The following is a 22,039-nucleotide window of genomic DNA, read 5'->3' as shown; positions in this document are numbered from 1 at the left end:
CTAGCAGTCTGGGTGCGGAGGGGTGGCAGGGTGCATCCGGCGCTGGGGCTTGGGGGTCCCCAATCCCCGGCGTTGTGCCGCCAGACCCCTTGGGAAGGGCTCCTCCTGGGCCGGCCTAGGGTTAGAGTTAGCCCCCAGGACGCCAGCAGGCTCAATCCGCCAGCTGTGCGGCTAATGGAAGGGTGGGTCAATGTGAGGTTTCTGTGGAGCGTGCGCGCGGGCCCAAGCGTTTTGGCGCCAGGGTCCTTGGAATGTCTCCGGTGACTCAGCGGGCCCTAGCCATTTACCTCCCTGAATGACCAGCGGCGCCTCTAGCGGCCTGGGTGGCAGTGTTGTGGCAGGGTGAGTCTGGCTCTGGGGCTTGGGGTCCCCGATCCCCGGCATAGCGGCACCAGGACCCTTGGGAGGGGCCCCTGGGCGGCCGACCTAGGGTTAGGGTTAGCCCCCAGGAGGCCGGCAGGCCCTATTTGCAACCTGTGTGGAGAGTGAACTGGCGGACCGAGGTGAGGGCGGTGGTGATTGGGAGCGTGGGCCTGGGTGTTTTGGCGTGGGGGGCCTTCGAAGGTCGGCGGGGGTTTGGAGGGCCGTGCCCGTTCTCCCACCCTGAATGACTGGCGGCGCCCCCAGCCACCCTGGTGGCGGCAGGGCGGCAGCATGAGTCAGGCGCTGCAGCTCGGGTATCTCCAATCCCCATCGTTGTGGGGCCAGGCCCCTTGGGAGCGGCCCCTCGGGTGCCAACCTACGGTTAGCTTTAGCCCCTAGGCGGCCAGCAGGCCCTATTCATCAGCTGTGTGGATAGCAGAGTGGCGGACCGAGGTGAGGGCACTGGTAAGCGGGAGCGTGGGCCCAGGCGTTTTGGCGCGGGGGGCCTTTGAAGGTCACCGTGTCTCGGAGGGCCCTGCCCATTTTCCCTCCCTGAATAATGGCAGCACCCCAAGCCCCCGGGTGGCGGCTGGGCGGCAGGGTGAGTCCGGCGCTGGGGCTCGGGGGTCCCCAATCCCCGGCATTGTGGTGCCAAGCCCACTGGGAGGGGCCGCTCGGGGGTGAATCTAGGGTTACGGTTAGCCCCTAGAAGGCCGGTGGACCCGATTAGCGGCTGTGCAACATGCGGTGAGTTGCCCCAAGGTGAGGGCGCTGGCGAGCCTGAGCATGACCCCGAGCGTTTTAGAGCGGGGGGCCTTCGAAGGTCGGTGGGGGCTCGGAGTTCCCTACCGGTTCTCCCACCCTGAATGAATGGCGGTGCACCTAGCGGCCCGTGTGGGGCAGGGCAGCAGGGTGCATTGGGCACTGGGGCGTGGGGGTCCCCAATCCCTGGCGTTGCGGCACCAGGCCCTTTAGGAAGGGACCCTCAGGGGCTGTCCTAGGGTTAGGGTTAGCGCCCAGTAGGCCGACAGGCCCGATCCCCCGGCTGTGCGATTAGCGGAGGTGTGGGCTGAGTTGAGGGCGATTGCAAGCCGGAGCGTGAGCCCCTGCGTTTTGGCGCCCTGGGCCTTTGAATGTTGCCATGGCTTTGAGGGCCCTGCCTGTTCTCCTGCCCTGAATAAACAGCGGCGCCCCTAGTGGCTCCGTTAGCGGTGGGGCAGCAGGGTGAGTCCCGCGCTGCAGCTCGGGGATCCCCAATCCCCAGCGTTGCAGGGGCAGGCCCTTTCGGAGGGGTTCCTCGTGGGCCGACCTAGGGTTAGAGTTAGCCCCCAGGAGGCCGGCAGGCTCAATCCTCTGGCTGGGCTGTGAGAAATGGGGAGGCCGAGGTAAAGGTGCTGGCGAGCGGGAACGTAAGCCCCTGCATTTTGGCGTGGGAGGCTTCAAATTTCCCTGGTTTCTCTAGGGCCCTGTCCGTTCTCCTGCCCTGAATGACCGGCGGCGCCCCTAGCGGCCAGTGTGGTGGTGTTGCGGCAGGGTGAGTCTGGCTCTGGGGCTTGGGGTCCCTGATCCCCGGCGTAGCGGTACCAGGACCCTTGGGATGGGCCCCTTGGGGGCAGACCTAGGCTTAGGGTTAGCCCCCAGGAGGCTGGCAGTCTTGATCCGCTGGCTGTGAGGTCTGCGGAGCAGTGGTCTGAGGTGAGGGCACTGGCGAGTGGGAGTGTAGGCCCAAGCGTTTTGGCGCGGTGCCCCTTGGAATGTCTCCTGGGGCTCAGAAAGCCCTGCCCCTTCTTTCACCATGAATAACCGGTGGCGCCCCTAGTGGCCTGGGTGTGGCAAAGCAGAAGGGTGAGTCTGGCACTGGTGCTCCGGGGTCCACATTACCTGGCTTGTGGAGCTAGGTCCCTTGGGAGTGTCCACTCGGGGGCCGACCTAGGGTTAGGGTTAGCCCCCAGGAGGCAAGCAGGCCCTATTCGCCGGCTGTGCTGTGAGCTGATCGGTGGGCCGAGGTGGCGCTGGCGAGCGGGAGCATGGGCCCAAGCGTTTTGGCGCGGGGGGCCTTCGAAGGTCACCGGGGTTCGGAGCGCCCTGCCCGTTCTCCCATCCTGAATGACCGGAGGCGCCCCTAGCGGCCCAGGAGGCGGCGGGGCAGCAGGGTGAGTCCGGCACCTGTGCTCAGGGGTCCCCAATCCCCAGCATTGCGGGGCCAGGCCCTTGGGAGGGGCTACTGGTGGGCCAACCTAGGGTTAGAGTTAGCACCCAGGAGGCCAGCAGGCCCAATCCTCTGGCTGGGTGGCGAGAGGTGCGCGGGCCGAGGTAAAGGCTCTGGTGAGCGTGAGCATGGCCCCCTGCATTTTGGCACGGGAGGCTTCAAATGTCGCTGGTTTCTCCAGGGCCCTGTCTGTTCTCCTGCCCTGAATGACCGGCAGCGCCCTTAGTGGCCCGGGTGGTGGCGTTGCGGCAGGGTGAGTCTGGCTCTGGGGCTTGGGGTCCCTGATCCCCGGTGTAGCAGCACCAGGACCCTTGGGAGGGGCCCCTGGGGGGCCGACCTAGGGTTAGGCTTAGCCCCCAGGAGGCCGGCAGGCCTGATCAGACCGCTGTGGGGGGAGCGGAGGGGCGGGGGGAGGTGAGGGCTCTGAGGAGCGGGAGTGTGCGCTCAAGCATTTGGAATGGGGTGACTTCGAAGGTTGCCGCGGGCTCGGAGGGCCCTGCCCTTTCTCCCACCATGAGTGACCAGCGGCACCCCTAGCCGCCCGGGTCTCAGTGGGGCAGCAGGGTGATTCCAGCAGTGGGGCTCGTGGGTCCCCTATACCCGTCGTTGCGGCACCAGGCCCCTTGGGACGGGCCCCTTGGGGGCTGACCTAGGGTTAGGCTTAGTCCCCAGGAGGTCGGAAGTCCGGATCCGCTGGGTGTGTGGCGAAGGGGTAGGCCGAAGTGAGGGCACTGGCGAGTGAGAGCATGTGCCCAAACCTTTTTGTGCGGCGGGCCTTCAAAGGTCGCCGGGGGCTCAGAGGGCCCTGCCCGTTCTCCCGCCCTGAATGACCATTGGCACCCCTAGCGGCCCGGGTGGTGGCAGGGCGGCACGGTGAGTCTGGCGCTGGGGCTCTGGGGACAGCAATCCCAGGTGTTGTGGCGCCAGGCCCCTTCAGACGGGCCCCTCGTGTGCCGACCTAGGGTTAGGGTTAGCCCACAGGAGGCCGGCAGGCCTCATCAGCCGGTTGTGTGGCGAGCAGAGGGGCGTGCCAACATGAGGGCGCTGGCGAGCGGGAAGGTGGGCCCAAGCGTTTTAGCGCGGGAGGTCTTCGAAAGTCGCCGGGGCTCAGAGGGTCCTGCCCCTTCTCCCTCCTTAAATGACCGGCGGCGCCCCTACCAGCCCAGTTGGCGGCGGGGTGGCAGGGAGAGTCTGGCGCTGGGGCTCTGGTGTCCCCAATCCCCGGCGTTTCGGCACAAGGTCCCTTGGGAGGGGCCCCTCGTGGGCCGACCAAGTGTTAGGGTTATCCCCAGGATGCCGGCAGGCCTGATCCGCCGGCTGTGCGGCGAGCAGATGAGCGGGCTGAGATATGGGCGCTTGCGAGCGGGAGCATGGGCCCAAGCTTTTTCGCAAGTGGGGCCTTCGAAGGCCGCCAGGGGCTCGAAGGGCCCTGCCTGTTCTCCCGAACTGAATGACCGGCGGCGCCCCTAGCGGCTCGGGTGGCGTCGGGGTGGCAGGGTGAGTCCGGCGCTGGAGCTCGGGGGTCCCCAATCCCTGGCGTTGTGGCGCTAGGCCCCTTGGGAAGGCCCCCATGGGGTCGACCTAGGCTTAGGATTACCCCCAGGAGGCCGGTAGGCCCGATCTGCCGGCTGTGCGGCGAAAGGTGGGGCGGGCTGAGATGAGGGTGCTGGCGAGCGGGAATGTGGGCCCAAGCATTTTGGCACGAGGGGCCTTCGAAGGTCGCCAGGGGCTCGGAGGGCCCTGCCCGTTCTCTCTCCCTGAATGACCAGTGGCGCCCCTACCCTCCCGGTTAGCAGCAGGGCAGCAGGGTGAGTCCAGCGCTGGAGCTCGGGTGTCAGCAATCCCAGTCGTTGTGGCACCAGGCCCCATCGGACGGGCCCCTCGGGGGCCGACCTAGGGTTAGGGTTAGCCCCTAGGAGGCCGGCAGGACCGATCCGCCAGCTATGCAGCGAGTGGAGAGGCGGGCCGAGGTAAGGGCGCTGGTGAGCGGGCGCATGGGCTGAAGCGTTTTGTCGCGGGGGCCTTCAAAGGTCTTCGGGGGCTCAGAGGGCCCTACGCCTTCTCCTGCACTGAATGACCTGCAGCTCATCTAGCGGCCTGGGTGGCGGGAGGGGCGGCAGGGTGAGTCCGGCGCTGGGGCTCAGGAGTCCCCAATCCCCAGCGTTGCGGCGACCGTCCCCTTGAGATCGGCCCCTCAACTGCCGACCTTGTGATAGGGTTAGCCCCCAGGAGGGCGGCAGGCCTGATCTGCCAGCTGTGCAGCGAGCGGAGGGGCAGGCTGAGGTGAGGGTGCTCCTGAGCGAGAGCGTGGGCCCAAGCGTTTTGGCGAGGGGGGCCTTGGAATGTCGCCAGGGGGTCGGAGGGCCCCGCCCGTTCTCCCACCCTGAATGACCGGAGGCGCCACTAGTGGCCCACATGGCGGCGGGGCGGCAGGGTGAGTCTGGCGCTGGGGCTCGGGGGTCAGCAATCCCAGGTGTTGTGGCGCCAGGCCCCATCGGACGGGCCCCTCGGGGGCCGACCTAGGGTTAGGGTTAGCCCCCAGGAGCCCAGCAGGCCCGATCCACCAGCTGTGCATCGAGTGAAGGGGCGGGCTGAGGTAAGGGTGCTGGCGAGCGGGAGCGTGGTCCCAAGCGCTTTGGCGTGGGGGGCCATCGATGGTCGCCAGGGGCTCGGAGGGATCTGCCCGTTCTCCCTCCCTGAATGACCAACGGTGCTCCTAGCGGCCCGGGTGGCGGCGGGGCGAGCCGGTGAGTCTGGCGCTGGGGCTCGGGGGTCTCCAATCCCAGGCATTGTGGCCCCTCAGGTGCCAACCTAGGGTTATGGTTAGCCCTCAGGAGGAGGGCAGCCCTCATCAGCCGGCTCTGTGGCGAGCGGAGGGGTGGGCCGAGGTGAGGGCGCTGAGGAAGGGAGCATGGGCTCAAGCGTTTTGGATGGGGGGGCCTTTGAAGGTCGCCTTGCGCTCGGAGGGCCCTGCCCATTCTCCCGCCCTGAATGAACAGCGGCACCCCTAGCGGCTCGGGTGGCGGCGGGGCGGCAGGGTGACTCCGGCGCTGTGGCTCGAGGGTCCCCAATACCAGGCATTGTGGTGCCAGGCCCCTTGGGACGGGCTCCTCGGGGGCCGACCTAGTGTTAGGATTAGTCCCCAGGAGGTCGGCAGTCCGGATCTGCCGGGTGTGTGGCGAGCGGAGAGGCAGGCCGAGGTGAGGGCGCTGGCGAGCGGGAGCGCGGGCCCAAGCGTTTTGCCGCGGGGGGACTTTGATGGTCGCCAGTGGCTAGGATGGCCCTGTCCGTTGTTCCGCCCTGAATGACCGACAGCGCTCCTAGCAGCCCAGTGTCGGCGGGGCGGCCGGTAAGTCTGGTGCTGAGGCTTAGGGGTCCCGAATCCCTGGCTTACAGTACCAGGCCCGTCGGGAGGGGCCCCTCGGGGGCCGACCTAGGGTTAAGGTTAGCTCCCAGCTGTGTAGCGAGTGGAGGGGTGGGCCAAGGCGAGGGCGCTGGCGAGCAGGATCATGGGCCCAAGCGTGTTGGCGCAGGGGGCCTTCGAAGGTCACCATGGGCTCAGAGGGCCCTGCCCGTTCTCCCGCCCTGACTGACCAGCAGCGGCCCTAGAGGCTCAGGTGGCGGTGGGGTGGCAATGTGAGTCCAGCGCTGTGGCTCGGTGGTCACCAATCTCCGGCTTTGCGGCGCCAAGCCCCTTAGGAGGTACGCTTCGGGGGCTGACCTAGGGTTAGGTTTAGACCTCAGGAGGCTGGCAGGCCCGAAACACCAGCTGTGCGGCGAGCAGGTGGGCGGGCCGAGGTGAGGGCGCTGGCGAGCGGGAGCGTGGGCCCAAGCGTTTTGGCGCGGGGGACCTACAAAGGCCACAGGGGCCTTGGAGGTCCCTGCCTGTTCTCCCTCCCTGAATGACTGGCGGCACCAGTAGCGGCCCGGGTGGTGGCGGGGCTGCAGGTTGAGTCCGGCGCTGGGGGTCGGGGGTTCCCAATCCCCGGCGTTGTGCCACCAGGCCCCTTGGGAGGGGCCCGTCGGGGGCCGACCTAGGGTTAGGTTTAGCCCCCAGGAGGCCGGCAGGCCCGGGATCGTGGGCCCAAGAGTTTTGGCGCAGGGGGCCTTCGAATGTCGCCGGGGGCTAGGAGTGCCCGCCCGTTCTCCCGCCCTTAATGACCGGCTGCACCCCTAGTGGCCCGGATGGCGGCGGGGCGGCAGGGTGATTCCGGCGCTGCAGCTTGGGGGTCACCAATCCCTGGTGTTGCAGCGCCAGGCCCCTTTGCAGGGGCCCCTCGGGGGCTGACCTAGGGTTAGGGTTAGCCCCCAGGAGGCCGGCAGGCCCGATCCGCTGGCTGTGCACAAGCGGAGGGACGGGCCGAGGTGGGGGCGCTGGCGAGCGGGATTGTGGGACCAAGCGTTTTCCCACGGGGGGCCTTCGAAGGTCACCGGGGGCTCAGAGGGCCCTGCCCGTTCTCCTGCCCTGAATGACCGGCCGCACCCCTAGCGGCCCGGGTAGCAGCGGGGTGACAGGGTGAGTCCGGCGCTGGGGCTCAGGGGCCCCCAATCCCCTGCGTTGTGGAGCCAGGCCCCTTGGGATATGCCCCTTGGGGGCTGACCTATGGTTAGGGTTATCCCCTGGGATGCCAGCAGGCCCGATCCGCCAGCTGTTTGGAGATCGGAGGGGCAGGCCGAGGTGAGGGCGCTGGCGAGCGGCAGCATTGGTCCAAGCGTTTTGGCGTGGGGGGCCTTCGAAAGTCGCCAGGGGCTTGGAAGGCCCCACCCATTCTCCCACCCTGAATGACCGGAGGCGCCACTAGCGGCCCGGGTGGCGGCAGGGCGGCAGGGTGAGTCCAGCGCTGGGGCTCGGGGGTCAGCAATCCCAGGTGTTGTGGCGCCAAGCCCCATCGGACGGGCCCCTCGAGGGCCGACCTAGGGTTAGGGTTAGCCCCCAGGAGGCCGGCAGGCCCGATCCGCCAGCTGTGGGTTGAGTGGAGGGCCGGGCCGAGGTAAGGGTGCTGGCGAGTGGGAGTGTGGTCCCAAGCGCTTTGGCACGGGGGGCCATCGAAGGTCGCCAGGGGCTCGGAGGGATCTGCCCGTTCTCCCTCCCTGAATGACCGACGGTGCTCCTAGCGGCCCGGGTGGTGGCGGGGCGAGACGGTGAGTCCGGTGCTGGGGCTCGGGGGTCCCCAATCCCAGGCATTGCGGTGCCAGGCCCCTTCGGAGGGGCCCCTCAGGGGTCAACCTAGGGTTATGGTTAGCCCTCAGGAGGAGGGCAGGCCTCATCCGCTGGCTCTGCGGCGAGCGGAGGGGCGGGCTGAGGTGAGCGCGCTGAGGAGCGGGAGGGTGGTCTCAAGCATTTTGGATGGGGGGGCCTTCGAAGGTTGCCTTGGGCTCGGAGTGCCCTGCCTGTTCTCCCGCCCTGAATGACCAGCGGCACCCCTAGCGGCCCGGGTGGCGGCGGGGTGGCAGGGTGAGTCCTGCGCTGGGGCTTGGGGGTCCCCAATACCAGGCATTGTGGCGCCAGGCCCTTTGGGACGTGCTCCTCGGGGGCCGACCTAGGGTTAGGCTTAGTCCCCAGGAGTTCAGCAGTCCGGATCCGCCGGGTGTGTGGCGAAGGGGTGGGCCGAGGTGAGGGCGCTGGCGAGTGGGATTGTGTGCCCAAACCTTTTGGCGCGGCGGACCTTCAAAGGTCGCCGGGGGCTCGGAGGGCCCTGCCCGTTCTCCCGCCCTGACTGACCGGCAGTGGCCCTAGAGGCCCGGGTGGCGGTGGGGTGGAAATGTGAGTCCGGCGCTGCAGCTTGGGGGTCACCAATCTCCGGCGTGCGGCGCCAGGCCCCTTGGGATGTACGCTTCGGGGGCTGACCTAGGGTTAGGGTTAGACCGCAGGAGGCCGGCAAGCCCGAAACGCCAGCTGTGCGGTGAGCAGATCGGTGTGCCGAGGTGAGGGCGCTGGCCAGGGGGACCGTGGGAGCAAGCATTTTGGCGCGGGGCGCTTTCGAATGTCGCCTTGGGCTCGGAGGGCCCTGCCTGTTCTCCCACACTGAATGAACGGCGTCTCCCCTAGCGGCCAGGGTGGCGGCAGGACGACAAGCTGAGTCCTGGCTGGGGCTCTGGGGTCCCCAATCCCGGCGTTGCGGGGCCAGGCCCCTTGGTAGGGGCCCCACGGGGGCCGACCTAGGGTTAGTGTTAGCCCCCAGGAGGCTGGCATGCCCGATCCGCCAGTTGTGCGGAGAGCGGAGAGGTGGGCCGAGGTGACGGCGCTGGCGAGCAGGAGCGTGGGCCGAAGCGTTTTGCCGCGGGGGACCTTCGATGGTCGCCAGTGGCTAGGAGGGCCCTGTCCGTTGTTCTGCCCTGAATGACCGACAGCGCTCCTAGCAGCCCGGGTGGTTGCGGGGTGGCAGGTTAGTCTGGTGCTGAGGCTTGGGGGTCCCGAATCCCTGGCTTGCGATGCCAGGCCCCTTCGGAGGGGTCCCTCGGGGGCCGACCTAGGGTTAGGGGTAGCTCCCAGGAGTCAGGCAGGCCTGATCCGCCAGCTGTGCAGCGAGCGGAGGGGTGGGCCGAGGCGAGGGCGCTGGCGAGCAGGACCATGGGCCCAAACGTTTTGGCTCAGGGGGCCTTCGAAGGTCGCCATGGGCTCGGAGGGCCCTGCCCGTTCTCCCACCCTGACTGACCGGCAGTGGCCCTAGAGGCCCGGGTGGCGGTGGGGTGGCAATGTGAGTCCGGCGCTGCAGCTCGGGGGTCACCAATCTCCGGCATTGCGGCGCCAAGCCCCTTGGGAAGTACGACTCAGGGGCTGACCAAGGGTTAGGGTTAGACCTCAGGAGGCCGGCAGGCCCGAAACACCAGCTGTGTGGCGAGCAGATGGGCGGGCCGAGGTGAGGGTGCTTGTGAGCGGGAGAATGGGCCCAAGCATTTTGGCGCGGTGGGCCTTCGAAGGACGATGGGGGCTCGGAGGGCCCTGCCCGTTCTCCCGCACTGAATGTCCTGCTGCGCCCCTAGTGGCCCGTGTGGTGGCGGGGCGGCAAGGTGAGTCTGGCGCTGGGGCTCAGGGGTCGCAAATGTCCAGCGTTGCAACACCAGGCCCCTTGGGAGCTGACCTAGGTTTATGGTTAGCCCCAGGAGGCCGGCAGGCCCGATACGCAGGCTGTGCTGTGAGCGGAGGGGCGGGCCGAGGTGAGGGCGCTGGTGAGAGGGAACATGGGCCCAAGCGTTTTGGCGCGGTAGGCATTCGAAGGTCGCCAGGGGCTCGGAGGGCCCTGCCAGTTTTCCGTCCCTAAATGACCAGTGGCGCCCCTACCGGCCCAGTTGGCGGTGGGGTGGCAGAGAGAGTCTGGTGCTGGGGCTCGAGTGTCCCCAATCTCTGGCGTTTCCGCACAAGGCCCTTGGGATGGGCCCCTCGTTGGCCGACCAAGTGTTAGGTTTAGCCCCCAGGATGCCGGCAGGCCTGATCTGCTGGCTGTGCATCGAGCGGAGGGGCGGGCTGAGATGTGGGCACTGCTGAGCAGGAGCGTGGGCCTAGCTTTTTCGCAAGTGGGGCCTTCGAAGGTCGCCAGGGGCTCGAAGGGCCCTGCCTGTTCTCCCGCACTGAATGACCAGTGGCACCCCTAGTGGCTCGAGTGGCGTCGGGGCGGCAGGGTGAGTCTGGCGCTGGAGCTCGGGGGTCCCTAATCCCCAGCGTTGCGGCCACAGGCCCCTTGGGAAGGCCCCCATGGGGTCGACCTAAGTTTAGGGTTAGCCCCCAGGAGGCCGGTAGGACCAATCTGCCAGCTGTGAGGCGAGTGGAGGGGCGGGCTGATATGAGGGCGCTGGAGAGCGGGAATGTGGGCCCAAGCATTTTGGCGCGAGGGGCCTTCAAATGTCGCCAGGGGCTCGGAGGGCCCTGCACGTTCTCCTGCCCTGAATGACCGACGGCGCCCCTCGCGGCCCGGTTGGCAGCGGGGCGGCAGGGAGAGTCTGGCGCTGGGGCTCGTGGGTCCCCAATCCCCAGCGTTGCAGCGCCAGGCCCTTTAGGATGGGCCCCTAGGGGGCCTACCTAGGGTTAGGGTTAGCCCCCAGAAGGCCCGCAGGCCATATCCGCCATCTTTGCGGCGAGCGGAGGGGAGGGCCTAGGTAAGGGCGCTGGCGAGCGGGAGCGTGGGCCCAAGCATTTTGGTGCAGGGGGCCTTCGAAGGTCGCCGGTGGCTCAGAGGGCCCTGCCCCTTCTCCCTCCCTGAATGAACAGCAGCGCCCCTAGTGGCCCAGGTGGTGGTAGGTCGGGAGGGTGAGTCTGGTGCTCAGGTTCGGGAGTCCCAAATTCCCGGTGTTGCGGCAATAGGAACCTGGGATGGGCCCCTCGGGGGCCCACCAAAGGTTAGGGTAACACCCAGGAGCCCGGCATTCCCGATCCACCAGCTCTGCAGCAAGCGGAGGGGCGGACCGAGGTGAGGGCGCAGGTGAGCGGGAGCATGGGGCCAAGCGTGTTGGTGCAAGGGGCCTTCGAAGGTCACCAGGGGCTCGGAGGGATCTGCCTGTTCTCCCTCCCTGAATGACCGAAGGTGCTCCTAGCGGCCCGGGTGGCAGCGGGGCAAGACGGTGAGTCCGGCGCTGGGGCTCGGGGGTCCCCAATCCCTGGCGTTGCGGCACCATGCCCCTTGGGATGGGTCCTTTGGGGTCCGACCTAGGGTTTGAGTTAGCACCCAGGAGGCTGGCAGGACCGATCCACTGGCTCTGTGACGAGCGGAGGGGCAGTTCGAGATGAGCGCGCTGGAGAGCAGGGCCTTGGGACCAGGCACATTGGCGCGGGGGGCCTTCAAAGGTCGCCGGGGGCTCAGAAGGCCCTGCTTGTTCTCCCGTCCTGAATGAACGGCGGCGTCCCTAGAGGCCTGGGTGTCGGTGGGGCAGCAGGGTGAGTCCGGCGCTGGGGCTCGGGAGTCTCCAATCCCTGGTGTGGCGATGCCTGGCCCCATGGGAGGGGCTCCTTGGGGGCTGACCTGTGGTTAGGGTTAGCCCCCAGGAGGCTGGCACTCCTGATCCATCAGCGCTGCAACTTCGGTGGGGCGGGCTGAGGTGAGGGCGCTGGCGAGCGGGATCGTGGGCCCAAGAGTTTTGGCGCGGGTGGCCTTTGAAGGTAGCCGGGGGCTCTGAGGGCCCTGCCCGTTCTCCCACCCTTAATGACTGGCTGCGCCCCTAGCAGCCCGGGTGGACACGGGGCTGCAGGGTGAGTCCGGAGCTGGGGCTCGGGTATCCCCAATCCCCGCGTTGCAGTGCCAGGCCCCTTGGGAGGGGCTCCTTGGGGGCCTACCTAGGGTTAGGATTAACCCCCAGGAGGTCGGCAGGCCCAATCCGCCCATTGGGCGGCGAGCGGAGGGGCGGGCTGAGGTGAGGGCGCTGGCGAGCGTGAGCGTGGACCCAAGCGTTTTGGCACGGGGGCCATCGAAGGTCGCCGGGGGCTCGGAGGGCCCTGCGCGTTCTCCCGCCCTAAATGACCGGCAGCACCCCTAGCAGCCCGGGTGGCGGCGGGACGGCAGGGTAATTAATGCGCTGGGGCTTGAGGGTCCCCAATCACCGGCGTGGCGGTGTCAGGCCCCTTGGGAAGGGCCCCTTGTGAGCACACCTAGGGTTAATGTTAGTCCCCTGGAGGCCGGCAGGCCCAATCCGCCTGCTGTGCATGAGCAGAGGGGTGGGCTGAGGTAAGGGCTCTGGCGAGCGGGAGCGTAGGCCCAAGCGTTTTGGCACGGGGGGCCTTTGAAGGTCTCTGGGGGCTCGGAGGGCCCTACACGTTCTCCCGCCCTGAATGACCGGCCGCGTCCATAGCGGCCCGGGCGCCGGCGGGGCAGCAGGGTGAGTCCGGTGCTGGGGCTCGGGGGTCCCCAATCCCCACGTTGTGGCGCCAGGCCCCTTGGGAGGGTCCCCTTGGGGGCCTCCCAAGGTGAGGGTTTCCCCAGGAGGCTGGCAGGCCTGATCCACCGGCTGGGAAGTGAGCAGAGGAACAGGCCGAGATGTGGGTGCTGGCGAGGAGGAGCGTGGGCCCAAGCGTTTTGGCTTGGGGGGCCTTCGATGGTCGCCAGGGCTCGGAAAGCCCTGCCAGTTCTCCTGCCCTGAAGGACCGGCCGCGCCCCTAGGGGCCCTGGTGGTGGCAGGGCGGCAGGGTGAGTCCTGGCTGGGGCTCGGGGGTCCTCAATCCCAGGCGTTGCGGCGATAGGCCCCTTGGGATGGGTCCCTCGGGGTCCGACCTAGGGTTTGAGTTAGCCCCCAGGAGGTCGGCAGGACCGATCCGTGGGTTGTGCGGCGAGCGGAGGGGCGGGCGGAGGTGAGGGCGCTGGCAAGTGGGAGCGAGGGCCCAAGCGTTTTGGCACGATGGGGCTTGGAAGTAGGTTGGGGGCTTGGAGGGCCCTGCCCGTTCTCCCGCACTGAATGTTCTTCGGCGCCCATAGCGGCCCGTGTGGCGGCGGGGTGGAAGGGTGAGTCAGGCACTAGGGCTCGGGGGTTCCCAATCCCCGGAGTTGAGGCACCAGGCCCCTTGGGAGGGACCCTTTGGGGGCCGACCTAGGGTTAGAGTTAGCCCCCAGGAGGCCAGCAGGCCTCATCAGCCTGTTGTGTGGCGAGCGGAGGGGCGGGCCAAGGTGAGGGCGCTGGGAGCGGGAAGGTGGGCCCAAGCGTTTTAGCGTGGGAGGTCTTAGATTGTCGCCGGGGGCTCAGAGGTCCCTGCCCTTTCTCCCTCCTTGAATGACTGGCGGCGCCCCTACCGGCCCTGTGGTGGCGGGGCGGCAGGGAGAGTCTGGCGATGGGGATCGGGCGTCCCCAATCCCCGGCGTTGCAGTGCAAGGCCGCTTGGCAGGGGTCCCTCGTGGGCCAACCAAGTGTTAGGTTTAGCCCCCAGGATGCCAGCAGGCCTGATCTGCCGGCTGTGAGGCGAGCGGAGGGGCGGGTTGAGATATGGGCACTGGGAGCGGGAGTGTGGGCCCAAGCGTTTTTGCAAGTGGGGCCTTCGAAGATCGCCAGGGGCTCGAAGGGCCCTGCCTAGTCTTCGGCACTGAATGACCGGCGGCGCCCTTAGCGGCTCGGGTGGCGTCAGGGCGGCAGGGTGAGTCCGGCGCTGGAGATCGGGGGTCCCCAATTCCCGGTGTTGTGGCGCCAGACCCCTTGGGAAGGCCCCCTCGGGGGTCGACATAGGGTTAAGGTTACCCCCAGGAGGCTGGTAGGCCATATCTGCTGGCTCTGCGGCGAGAGGAGGGGCAGGCTGAGATGAGGGCGCTGGCGAGCAGGAAATGTGGGCCCAAGCATTTTGGCGCTAGGGGCCTTCGAAGGTCTCCAGGGGCACGGAGGGCCCTGCCCGTTCTCCTGCCTTAATGACCGACGACGCCCCTCACGGCCTGGTTGGCAGCAGGGCGGCAGGGAGAGTATGGCTGCCGCCGGGGCTCGGGATCCCCAATCCCCGGATTTGCAGCGCCAGGGCCCTTGGGAGTTTCCCCGTGGGGATGGACCTAGGGTTAGGGTTACCCCCGGGAGGCCGGCAGGCCAGATCCTTCGGCTGTGCGGGGAGTGGAGGGGCGGGCCAAGATGAGGGCGCTGGCGAGCTGGAACATGGGCCCAAGCGTTTTGGCGTGAGTGGCCTTCAAAGGTCGCCGGGGGCTAAGAGGGCCCTGCCCATTCTCCTTCCCTGAATGACCGGTGGCGCCCCTACCGGCCTGGTTGGCGGCGGGGCCGCAGGGTGAGTCCAGCGCTGGGGCTGGGGGGTCCACAATCCCCGGCATTGTGGCGCCAGGTGCCATGGGAGGGGCCAATCGTGGGCCCACGTAAGGTTAGGGTTAGCCCCCAGGAGGCCGGCAGGCCCGATCGGCCAGCTTTGCGGCTAGCGGAGGGGCAGGCAGAGGTGAGGGCGCTGACAAGTGGGAGCGTGGGTGCAAGCGTTTTGATGCAGGGTGCCTTCGAAGGTCACCCATGGCTCGGAGGGCCCTGCCTGTTCTCATGCCCTGAATGACCCGCGGTGCAACTAGAGGCCCAGGTGGCGGAGGGGCGGCACCGTGAGTCCGGCGCTGGGGCTCAGGTGTCAGCAATCACAGGCGTTGTGGCGCCAGGCCCCATCGGACGGGCCCCTCGGGGGCCGACCTACGTTTAGGGTTAGCCCCCAGGAGGCTGGCAGGCCAGATCCGCCAGCGGTGCAGCGAGTGGAGGGGCGGGCCGAGGTAAGGGCGCTGGCGAGCAGGAGCATGGGCCGAAGAGTTTTGTCTCAGGGAGCTTTCAAAGGTCGGCAGGGGCTTGGAGGGCCCTACCCATTCTCTCGCCCTGAAACACTGGCGGTGCCCCTAGCAGCCCGGGTTCCTGCAGGGCAGCAGGGTGACTCCAGTGCTGGGCTCCAGGGTCCCCAATCCCCGGCGTTGTGGCGCCAGGCCCCTTGGGAGGGGCCCCTCGGGGGCCGACCTAGGGTTAGGGTTTGTCCCCAGGAGGCCGGCAAGCCCGGCGCTAAGTGGTTCTGGCAATGTAACAAAAATGCCATACACTTATCTGTAAGAAATAACATTGTACAGGAACCCTCTTAGCCCTAACATCATCCTTTCTGAATATGGAAGTCAGCCCCAAGGTAGTCGTGGAAGTCTGACGAAAGGACTTAGCACTTTTCTCTGAGTCACCACACTATACAGGGAAAGACCAATGTACATCATCCTTCATGAGTAGGAAGCATTAATGAAAAGGTTCTGGAATTTCGAGGACTCTGACCCATCCTTATTGGTAATAAACCACCCTGTACAGGAAAACACCTTCAACTCTCATCAGCCTCCTCAATCCTGATTCCGATTCAACTTTGGGTGTGTAGGACTAGGGAAATGTCCACATCTTATTGCTAAGAAAAACGATGTCAGGGTAATGCCCTTCAAGTCACATCAGCCTTCCTAAAGACAGAAGCAGGAATCAAGGTGGTTATGTTACCATGAGGTAAGGAAGATGAGCATATAAGTGAGAAACAACAGTGGGCAGGACCTCTCTTCCAAGGAACAGTATCTTTGCTTAATGTTGAATCCCTATGGTAAGTGGTTGTGGGCATTTGTGAGGTCAAAATCTTGAGTGTTTTGTAAAACCTCTTGGTCATTCACAGATGAGACTAAGGTAGTTGGGGACTCCTAGGCAGTGATTTGTCCACTGTCAAAAATATGAAAAGATAAAAGAGACAGATGAGGTCTCCTCAGGCATTGTCCTTTATCCTCATCCTCCGTGAGGATGGCCATCTCTGGACAGCTCAGTGGCAGGGTCTCATTCACAGTGGGGTCATCTGTTCCTCACAGACATCAGGCAGGGAAATGGATTTGGTTCTCTGTGCCAGCCCAGCCACAGCTGAGTGTCACAGCACCCTCTCGTGGGCTCATAAGAATTTCACTGTCACCAGGCAGGTCATTGTATTTGATAAACCACTGTGAGAGTTTGCAATTGCCTTCATCTGCAACCTCCAAGAGGCAAATGCAGGTCTCTCGTACCATGTGAAGTCATGTGAAGGCATCGTGAGAAAGTGTCCTTTTGCTTAAGAAAAACATGGCTGGGGCTCCTGGCTGGCTCAGCCAGTTAAGCATGTGCCTTTGGCTCAGGTTATGATCGCAGGTTTCTGGGATCGAGCCCGGGCTCCCTGCTCAGCAGGAAAGGAGGTAGGAAAATAGCTTAGAACCCACAGAGAATGTGAATAAAAGGGAGTGAAATGGAACTTGGTCTGTGTTTTGCTTTAGGGATTGGAAGTTAGTTTTTTCTCAATTGTGATTGTTCTTGAAACAGAAAAGCTGTATTGGGTTTTTTTTTTTTACCTTTAATTTTTTTCTAATAATAATTTTTTATTATGATATGTTAGTCACAATACAGTATTTCCTTAGTTTTTGATGTAGTGTTCCGTGATTCATTATTGGCATATAACACCCAGTGCTCCATGCAATATGTACCTTCCTTAATACCCATCACTGACCCATCCCAATCCCCCACCCCTCTCCCCTCTGAAGCCCTCAGTTTGTTTCCCAGAGTCCATAGTCTCTCGTGGTTCATTCCCCCTTCAGTTTAGGGTCCATTGTCTAAAGAGACAGACAGTGGAAGTTCACCAAATATAAGATCGAAATTTCATTGTTCATTATAGATGCCGCCAAGTAGTTCCCAGACATTTCATTCTACTGTAGTAATTCATTATACCTGTGCAGGTGCACGTGGAAGACAATTGATGCATGCATAGTGGTAATAAAACACGCCCCTCAGTAGTAGAATAATAGAGGATGCATAGGTGTAAAATTATTCGACTACAGCTTCCATGCATTCCCTTTGGTTCCTTATTATCTATGAAATTGGACAATTTTAGTTCTCTAGGCTTGAAACTCATTATCAGTATTTAGAGTTTTCCAATGCTGATCTTCTCCTGTATAAGTTACCAAAAACCTAAAATATGTATGAACTTTAAAAAACGCTATATTGAAAATTACAGCAGGGAAGTTCCATTTTGTGAATATTGTGTCAAGGGATCTCTATTTTGACCTCAGTGTTCATTAGAAATGATGACATTTCATGTGAGTATAAATATCAATGTCAAAAAGAAAAGGTAGGAAGAACCTTGAATGTTTAAGTAATTGCTGAAATGACAGGTGTGTGTGTGTGTGTGTGTGTGAGTGTGTGTGTGTGTGTGTGTGTGTGTGTGTGTGTGTGTGTGTGTGTAATTGATTTTCAGTGAATGGTTCAGCTTCTTGGAGGGCCTCCGAGAGAGCCCAGGTGAACCTTTCAATGAGTTGGTATCTGTTTTCAGAACATGGGAATCTTTTAGTCCAATAGTCAATCAGGCAAGCTTTGAGGTCTTGAAGAGTTTCAGTCCTCAGCGATGGTGTTGCAGACCCTTGTGAGCAAACCCTAGGGTATGCTCAGAGCCCTCCTTAGCTGGTACCAAGGTGTGACGATTTCAGACAGCATTTCCCAAAGAAGTACCTCTTGAGTCTCTGTCCTTGTCAGTTCCCTACACTTCCTTACATTAGTTATGTGATCAGTGTGTTTCAGGATAATCCCCACATGTGATTTTTGCTATTTCCTACTAGTCCTATCTGTTTCTCATCTTCTTCTTTTATGGTAGGGGTTGGGAAGCAACCTGTGTGGTGTAGGAAGGGGTGTGGTAGTTGTCTGCCTTCAGAGGACCGAATGATGCCTAGAAATTGTACTGTAGTTTGAGGTCAATTGTTCATCCTCTGAGTGTCAGGAATTCCATCACTTTACTTTGATGCTAGCCTCTTCTTCAAAATGTCCTCAGAAATAAGGACGTCATCCATCTAGGGAATACTGGTTTGTGTGTATGTTTTCATTTTAGGAAAGGCCTTACTCTTCCTGAAAATAATACTGTAGAGCACCCTTTCCTGTTCTTATTGGCCATCAGTCAATCTTTTGTGAAGTAGTAGTGTATAAATAGACTTTTTATGGTTGATGAGCAGGAATTCTTTATGGACAAGTCTTTGTCAGTGTGTGTATTGCAAATCTTTACTTCCCAGCCTGCGGTTCACTTTTTCATTTTCATATGGTCATAAGAGAAGGAGAAATGTCACATTTTTATGAAGTCCCACTGATTTCTTTTAAATGGTTAGTGCACCCTATGTCCTACCCCAAGATTGACAGGTTCTACGTTTTCTTTCAGAAACTGTCCAATGGGAATCACAATCCATCTCAAATTTATAAATTGCATTTTGAATTTAATAGGGTATTTATAGACTGTTTTGACTTTTCTATGTACACAATCGTATTATCTGTGAATAGTCACAATTATCCCCTCAATTCTTATACTTTTTGTTTCTCTTGCCTTCTAACACTGGTAGATTGTCCGATGCAACATTGAATAGAGCAGCATTGTTTGAAGATTTTAATATACCTTTCTCAATATCTGACAGAAAAAGCAGACAAAACATTGGTAACAAATGTGACCTAATTGAGATATAGGGAACATTCCATAATAAGTGCAGAATACATTATTTTCAAGTGGTCATAGACTCTTTACCCAAATAGATGATAGGTGGGGCCACGAATCAAGGCTACAAATGTTAAACCCTGAAATTAACTAGATTCTATTCTTAGACCACAGGGAAATTGAGCCACAGTCATAGTGAAAAGAAAACCAGGAAGTCCTTCAATGTGTAAAAATTAAATGGAACTTTGCTACATATCCTAAAGGTCAGAGAGGGAATCTCAATGGAAATTCTGAACCTTTTCTACATGAGGGCTCACACACAATGGCACTTTCTTTGTGAAGAGCATTATAATAACCTAGACAGGAGTTGAGCCTTAAGTCAGAGTTCTGCCTGCCCCAGCCACACCTGGCAGCCTTGGCCTGTGGTCCCTCCCCCTCAGCTGTCCTTTCTGGTGGCCTTGAGCTAAGGGGGTCAACATGCCCATATGGAAATAGGAAGCTCCCCTCTCATAGTGATCATGGTGGCCCCTCCCCAGCTGCCCTTTCTGGTGTCTCTGAGCTAAGGGGGTCAACATGGCCGTATGGAAATTAGAAGCTCCCCACTCTTAGTGATGACGTTGCTATCGTATCATCCTCACCAGTCCAACAACATGATTTCTGAGTGAAATATGACACAAGAGCGACTTCTTGGCCTTCCTTCAGGTTTGAAAATCATCTGGTGAGTCATCTATGAGAAATATGGATTCAACGTGTGTTCTTTCTTCTGGAAAAGAAATAGACCCAATAGCAATTATGGCTTCCTGAGCACCTGTTCTTGAGAGACATCATACTGGCTCTTTGTAACATTCTGCCTCTTAAACTTCTCAACTAGGGTGTAGATATTTTTAGGCACATTTTCAGGTGGTTAGACAGGGACTCAGATGATATGAGTCACAGAGGATTTTAGTGTCAGAAACCTAAGTGGGATCCCCAAACTGACTCCAAAACCCTTGTTGTTCCATACAGGGTACTATTTCCATCTTATCTCTGGTCTTCTCAATCTGGAAAACTATCAAGTATCAGGATTTTCTTGTCATGTGGACAAGTGGAACGAATTCACCAGGGCTTTTCACCTCTGCCCATGGTGATCATTAAGAGCAACATCTCAGTGGAAGACCTCTAGGTAAGATACTCAAAGATCATTAGGAATACAGACAATATAATATTTTTCTGCTGTTAAAGTTACTGAAACCAACTTAAGTAAGTCTGCTTTCCAGAAAAGGCAAGGTCATTGGTCTATTGAGAATGAAGATAATTACTGCTAAACAACAAGTATGTGTTGCCCTTTCACCCAGAAACCGAAGCAGGTGTGCAGGCTTTAGGTCAGAGTTGCCTTCATCTTCCCAGTTGACAGCACTTCTCTACTCTGACTCCAAGACACCCGAGGTTTTGAACGTCAGCATCGGAGTCAGAGAGGCAGCTTGTCACAGGACGCCAGTGTTCAGAGAAAGCACAGGTATGTTTGGCAAAATGTCCTATCTATGTCAGGGCTGGAGGTAAAACCTCTCATTATCCCAAAACCTCCTGGGCTTTTCTCTTTTCTCTAGTTGAACCACAAAGTAAAATTGAAGTAGCTGCCAGCATTCTGGGTTTGGTGCAAGAATTACTTAGTTTCCCTGCAGGTAGAACTTTGCAGGGGATCACAATTTCTCTGTCCATTTATTGCTTACAAATGTATTTTGACCATCTGTTTCCTAGGAACCCTCTTTTATTAGAAAGGGAAGGTGACATTCACTCTGTGCCTGTTTGTAACATCTAATTTGTTCCTTCATCTAACAGTGTTTATTCAATTGGGCCTAAGATATGGTTGAGTGGCCAGCATCTAGAATTAGGTGGCTTTTTTTCATCTGATACAGACTTGGATGATGTCATTTGACAAAGGTGATGTTTCATCATTGATTAGTTTATTCATCAGAAGAGCTAAAATTAGGGTGGAGGGAAAATTGAAAATTATCCAAAGCGGCCTGTTCCTGTTTAAAAGTTGAGCTTGACTTTCTAGTTTTACTAAATGTATTATCTCAATATTTTGAGGTGCCATATTCTCTCTGTAGTTTCTTTGGTGGTGGAGTCAGAAGGAGAGTCTGGGAATTCTTTTGGATAGTGGCATGCTGGTGGCTTCAAGGGGCTTGGCGTCAGGAGCCTTGGGGTGAAGTCTGCAACTGCTGTCCTGACCCTGTGTGCATCTCCCAGAGGTTTTGTTTCCTCTTATGAAATTGCCGGCAGATAATGTTCTGCTTAAAGGGGAACCCTCCCATCCAGTTGGTGGCAATGCAAAGTGGTGCAGCCAGTCTGGAAAACAGTGTGGGGGTTCCTCAAAAAGTTAAACATTGAACAACCACATAATCCAGCAAATGCTGTTCTAGGTATTTACCCAAAGGATACAAAAATGCAGATTCAAAGGGGGAACATGCACCATGATGTTTATAGCAGCAAAGTCCACAGTAGCCAAACTATGGAGAGAATCCCAAAGTCCATGCACTGATGAATGGATAAAGCAGATGTGGGATACATATATATATAATGGAATATGACCCAGCTTCAAAAAGAATGAAATCTTATCATTTGCAAGGATGTGGATGGATCTAGAGTGTATTAAGCTAAGCAAAATCATTGAGGAAAGACAAATATCCTATGCTCTCACACTTGTGGAATTTCAGAAAGAAAATAGATGAACAGAGTGTTGGGGTGATGAGAGAGGCAAACAAGGAAATAGACTCAACCTTGGAGAACAAACTGAGTGTTGCTGCAGGACAGGGGTATGTGGGGAAGAGTTAAATGGGTGAGGGGTATTAAGGAGGGCACTTGTGATGAGGACCTGGTTCTGTATGCAGGTGAGGAATCACTAAATCTTACCCCTGAAGCGAATATTCCATGGCATGTGAACTAACTGGAATTTAAGTAAAAGAAGAAAGGAGAAAGTGTTCTGCTTCATGAAGAGTGAGGTAAAGTTGTAGTGATTTGGGCTGTACTATTCTATAGAGGATAGATGTAAAACACCCTGTTGTAGGATACACTAGTTTCTTATCACATAAGGAGTACTCAGAAAGCTACAATGAAAGATTCAGATCTCAGAGCATGTTCATGTTCCACTGATATGTTACAGTTTGCACAGGTAGGAAAGAAGGTGGAGAGAAAGGCAACGGAAGGGGAAAGTAGGTGTGAACCTTTCATTTGTTAGCGTTATAGCTTTCTCATGAAAGCCTTACGCCAGTGTGATTTTGGAAGAAGAAGAGGAATCCGGGAGCTTTTCAGGAGACGGGGGAGTTCCAGGTATGAGTAAAGCTGCCAGGGGTCCCAGAGGAGAGTTGAATGCATTCTGCAGCAGGGTGTGGCCTGGGTGGGCTCCAGGGGTGGCTGTGGATCTCCTGGGTGAGAGTTACGACAGGTGAGGGCTGTGTGCAAGTTCCTGGCTGAGGACAAGTGAGGCACAGGCGGAGAGCTGGCAGAGAATCTTCTTCTGGGCCGCTAGCCTTACCCAACACACACAGCCTCATCTTCTGTCCCTGTCACTCCAATTCAGACTTCTCCAAAGGTGAGTGAGAACACATCAAGAGCATTCAAAACAG

This window comes from Ursus arctos, unplaced genomic scaffold (assembly GCF_023065955.2).
Source record: "Ursus arctos isolate Adak ecotype North America unplaced genomic scaffold, UrsArc2.0 scaffold_30, whole genome shotgun sequence".
NCBI classification, from domain to species: Eukaryota; Metazoa; Chordata; class Mammalia; order Carnivora; family Ursidae; genus Ursus; species Ursus arctos.
The sequence above is the reverse complement of the archived record's forward strand: the minus strand, read 5'-3'. Positions refer to the sequence as shown.